Genomic DNA, 6000 nt, shown 5'->3' on the forward strand with positions numbered 1-6000 from the left:
TTGTTATGTCGAACTTCGTACTTTATTATGTGTGAAGTGTATATTTTTACACTTAATCGTACGTTTTAATTGGAGTTTTTGGTGTATTTTATTGTGTTTTAGGTACAAATTGATGAATTGGATGAATACAGGGTCAAAACTGCAATTTTGGAGAAAATTGGTTCATTGTGTTTTAGGTACAAATAGATGAATGAATTGGATAAATACACGGTTAAAAGTTCAATTTTGGAGAAAATACAATTAAATCTCGGACGGCCGTCCCAGAAACAGAGGCAGCCTCTGTTTCTGGGACAACCGTCCGAGAAGGCCTAGAACCGCAGTAACTGAATTCTAATTGCACACAATCGGGCATCAACCTTGTACAACAACATCAAATACGAAAACAAAACAACATTATCAAATCTGAATACAAAACAACAATCCAACATCATCATCAAATCCGAAAAGAAAACAACAATCCAACATCATCATCAAATCCGAAAAGAAAACAACAATCCAACCTCATCAAATCCGAATAGAAAACAACAGTCCAACATCACCGGAATCTAATAGAAAAAAAACCAACAACTAACTGTACCTCGTCCGACGTCTGCCCTGAGAATGTCGCATCTGTGAGTCTCCGGCATCTTGCTCGTCATCAACATCTATATCAGGACGCTGCAACTGTAAATACTCAGCGAATGGGGTGCACATGTCCTGAATCATCCTGAAGAAATCATCGGGTATGGCGCGATATCCTGGAATAGTCGGCGGAGGCAAGTGGTCGTAAAAATATGGATGCAACACTCGGGTGATGTCGTATACAAACGGAACTGCAGATGGCTCCGCTCTCTCCACCGGCTCGAAACTAGGATCTATACGAGGGTGGGTACGGTCGAGATACCACGGCAAATAACGCTCGTCTGACTCCCAAGCCGGAGACGCCAAACGACCATAATAATCTCGATCAAGCATGTGCACGTGGGGGATACTCCAAAGCTGATCGCCAGGTTCGTAGTCAACTTTGTAAGATGCTAATTTTGTCTCCCTCTTAGCACTTCGAAGCGGCAGAATAGGGGGGTCGGAATAATTTGAACAAAACCAAACTGACGCAAAGCTCTATCGGGCATGTAAGGCTCGACAGTATCCATCCAACGAATAGTCCCGTGGTGGACAGTCTTGTCAACATCACGTGCCCCATTCAACCCAAATGGCGTCCAATTTAGCTATTGTATGTACCAATAGGCATGTATTAATAAAAAGAGTAAATACATAAATATTAAATTATTTAAACTTGTTACTTACATCTGACGCACGCATGGAATCAAGACGTCGACGGTACTCGACAACTATATCCTCGTCCTTCGGGATATGATGTGTCACCTGCCACCTCTTACACCACGGCTCCCCAGGTACATGTGCATTAACCATCGGAGGCCGGAAGCACGAAAAATACTCATATATCCAACACTACATGAATAATAATACGGAATGTTAAACATAACATCACATCGAAACTTATTAATAAAAAAGTTCGTTGATTTATAAAAATTAAAAAGTACCTCTAACAGTGTCAGACAACCACAAATATGCGCAGCCTCAGCTCGCGAAGCCATACCCAACTGTCGGTACAAAAATGCCAATGTAGCAGAACCCCAAGAATACTAGTGAATCTGATCGATGTACTCTAAAAGTGGGAAAATTATGGTTTCACCTTAGATCCACTTTTGTCGACGAACAAAAGTTTTCCAGGCAAGTAAGCGATATATGCTCTTACGCGAAACTCGGGTGGAAACGTAAGATTGTTACCGTACATCACATCCAACTGATCTAACCGGGGGCCACCACCATACCACCACTGCTCCATAAGTGCATCGTCAATACCAAACGCCCTCGCACCTGCCTCAATCGCATGTGCCTTATCCATGTTAGTGTTAGGTCGATATCCACTAAGTGGCAAATGCATTATGTAATGCACATCGTGGAGAGTAATTATCATCTCTCCGAACGGCATATGGAAAGTGTTGGTGTCTGGCTGCCACTTCTCAATAAAAGCCTCGATCAGCGGATTATTGTGCTGAAGGGAGAGAACAATCACTCAGGTGATACAACCACGTACTCTTTAGTAGTGAAATAGAACGAGCATCGATGGGGCCCGACCAAGCCGACTTGCCGTGCGACCGCAACTTAAGCATATGTCGTGCCTGTTCAATATATATTCATATTTAAGTATTACACAATCAAGTATAAACACTTTAAATAAAATTAATAAATATTACCTTTCCCTCCCAAATGTCGTACGCAACGTGTGCTCCGAAACTCGGAATCAACTCAGGCAGCTCAGGTCCACCGGGTGCCCGGCCAGTCAACCGCCAAGGTCTAGAAGGAACCTTAGGTTTCCGAGAGGGGTGGGATTTAGGATTTTGGACAGGAGTAGAACCACCAGAAGTAGTAGCAGCTCTAGTCAAAGTAGGAGGTGGAGTCGAATCGTCCTCGTCATCGTCATCTAATGGAAAATCAGGAGTCGGAAAATGATACTGCCCCTGAAAACGCACTCCTGCTTCATTCTCGTCCTCATGCGGATCTATATATGCATTCATCTCCGCCTCGGCCTCCACCTCTGCCTCCGCCTCTGCCTCGGCCTCTATCGCCGCAAGTGCTCGTGGTTGTTTAAAAATTATTGTTCTTTCGCAACGTCGCGTAGAACTAGTAACCTTTCGGTTATGTGTTCTACCCTCTCGTTGTACAGTAGATTTTTCCTCTTCCACCGGATCCGCAGGGGAACGAATCATAGGACCCTTCCCTTTTGCCATTTTCAGTTTTTTAATCCAATTAGACATCCTGCAAATATAAGAGATATTGAAATTATAAAAAAAAATATAGAAATAAGTAAAATTGAAATTAAAAAAAAATATAGAAATAAGTAAAATTAAAATTAAGAAAATATATAGAAATAAGTAAAATTGAAATTATAAAAAAAAAATATTGAAATAAGTAAAATTGATTAAAATAAAAATAAAAAAAATTACACTGCTGAACGCCCAGACCGGGCATCCAAACCGGACCCGGACGCCCAAACCGGGCGCCCATTCCCGGACCGGACGCCCAGACCGGGCGTGCACACTGTAAACGAACGCCCAACTCGGGCGTTCACCAGTATTTTTCACGCCCAAACCGGGCGTGAAAAATGCCGGTGAACGCACGAGTTGGGCGTTCAATCTGCGCAAATTTCACAAAAAAACAGCCATAAATTTCGATTTTTAGGGCTGTTTAACATGCAATTACACCCGAAATTTCCTACCCAATGCAATTAAAACGTTTAGGAGTTGAAAATACCTGAAAATTTGGAAGAATTTGGCTTGATTTTGCTTCAATTCGAATTTTTGGAATTTTTTTTTTTAGAGCTGAATTTTTTTTTAGAGAGAGAAATGTATTTTTGGGGAATGAGTTGCAAATAGCAATTTTCAGACCCCAAAAGCATTTCACTATAAATAAGCACTAAGGGACCTGGACGCGGCAATTTCATTCGGGTCTGTTGAAGAAGGTTACGTTCTTTCATAATGTGCTAGTACACATACACTAAGTGTTAGTCTCTTAATGGGAAAGGCCGATATCCTCATTGGTGGCGTAACCCTTCGACTAGGAACACATTTAACAGTTATAAATCTAAAGTAAATATCTCACGATCCTAACGATCAATTACTAGTACTTATAATACCTGTAAGGACTATATCTATGTTTGAGAGAAAGGGACAAAGATATAGAATGCCAAGGTGTTTTTATCATAAATACGAAAAAAGTTTATTTATTACAAGAATAAATGGAAAGACCACAACCACAAGTTAGCTTGTTGGACACATACTCTAACATAAACACATGCAAGGCACTAATTAAACCAAATAAGCAAATTAAGCATTTTTTTCCCAAATTTTCGAAAAACTCAAAACATCAAGAACAAACTTATCTTTTCAAAATACTAATATGCAATTATCATCTATGCAATATAACCACATAATTTGCAAGAATCAACAAATAAATCAATGAAAACCGAAAATACTAGTGGTGTTGCATGCTTGAGCAAGAATTCAAGAATTCTCACCTCTACTCTTTAGGGGAAGGATTTGTTAGCTCTTTTCTCTCTAATACAAGAAGAGATCAAGAGTTAGATTATATCTTAAGAAAAGAAGAAGAAGAGCAAGAAGAACTTGGATGAAGAAGAGCTTAGCTCTTTCGAAAAAAAAAAAAGAAGAAAGAAGAGGAAGAAGGGCTTACTTAACCTTGGCCGAAAATTCTCCTCCTATTGAAATAGAAAGAGACCTTAAACTTATAGATAGTGAGATTGGAGTTTGAGAGTTTATTTTGATCATGGACATTGGATGTATTTATTGATTTTCTGGAGAGTTCAAAATCAATGGAGAAGAAAGGGAAATACATCTTTTTGCGAGGGTGGTTTTGCAATATTTCGAAAGGGATGTGGTGGTGGTTCTTGGGTGGTTCAAGCTTGAGAAGGAGGTGGCTATGGTGGTAGTTTTGTGGCTGCCGAAAAATAAAGAAGAGAGGAAGAAGAAGAGTGACCTTTTGTCTTGCTTAAATTGGAGTGTGGAAGTGAAAAAACATGCCTAGCTAGTGAGTAGGAGGACTAGGCTTTAGGTATTTCTTTCAATGCTCAAGGTACAATCATTCTAATGCATGTCTATTCCTAATTATCATGCAATTTTTAAATCATGTGTGTGTGTGTGTATTGATGTCCGAAAATTGAAGAAAATGAGGGGAGGATTTCCTAATTTTCTCCACTAATTAAAAATCCTAAAATGCATGAGAAAATTTTATTTTTCTAAAATTTTGTGCATGCATAAATATGATAAAATGCTCACTTAAATTCATATGCAAGAATAAATCTTAGTTCATGAAAAATATTTTATTTCGACATAATATCTCAAAATATTTCCTAAGCACATAATTCACATAATCACATAATTCACACAATCATATATTTCACATAATCACATTATTCACATAATCATATATTTCATATAATCATCTAATTTTCACGTAATTACTAATCATGCAAGAATTATTCTAAATTCTAATTTTATAATTTGCACATAGAGGCGTGGTAAAATAAAATAATAACATTTTACCGAAAATGCGGAATGTTACACCAAAGATCTGGATTTTTCTTTGGAGAGCATGTTGGAACATCCTTCCTACGAAAGCCGAGTTATTTCGAAGGAAAATTGCAGACTCTCCGTTCTGCCCCCGGTGCAATGTGTACGAGAACACATTACATATCATTCAAGAGTGTCATGGCATGGACAAGTCTGGTCAAAGAGGCCTTTTCGGAATTTCACCTGGACCAGGTAGCCAATTTAGGTGCTTGGTTGGAGTCCATAATGCAGACACTCCCACCGAACACTCTACAGTTGGCTATTGTGGTAGCTTGGCAGGCTTGGAACAATAGAAACAACGAGATGCATGGGGAAAAGGTGCTCGAACCGGTGGATATTATTGTTCAGAGTATGTCGCTTCTCTCTCTCTATACCGAGAAGCAAATGTGCCGACCACTATTCCCAAGACTGGAGAATATCCGATGGAGTGGAAACCCCCTCCTCCGGGCAAGGTGAAAATCAACTTTGACGCAGCCTTTCCGGTGGGTATGGACTTTTTCACCATTGTTGTTGTCGTTCGGGACTGGCGCGGTAGTTGCATATGGTGGCATTTGGCACGTCTCTCGGGATGGCCCAAACCAGTGGAGGGTGAAGTAAGGGCGGCATTGGAGGCGATTATAAAGGCCAAGGAAGCTGGATGGAGATCAATCATCCTTCAAGGAGACTGCATTCAAATTATCGAGGCCCTCCGGAACGGTATCACCACCACAGCCTCATTTGGAGCTCTCATCGAAGACTGTCTTTTTCTCTCTTCTTCGTTTAGTTTTATTTCATTTGATTTCGTTAAACGCTCTGGCAATAAACTAGCCAATGATATTGCTAAGATGAACGATTCCTCTTGTACTGAAGGGTT

This window comes from Erythranthe guttata, chromosome 1 (assembly GCF_056151865.1).
Source record: "Erythranthe guttata isolate IM_541 chromosome 1, IM_541, whole genome shotgun sequence".
In the NCBI taxonomy this organism is placed as follows: Eukaryota; Viridiplantae; Streptophyta; class Magnoliopsida; order Lamiales; family Phrymaceae; genus Erythranthe; species Erythranthe guttata.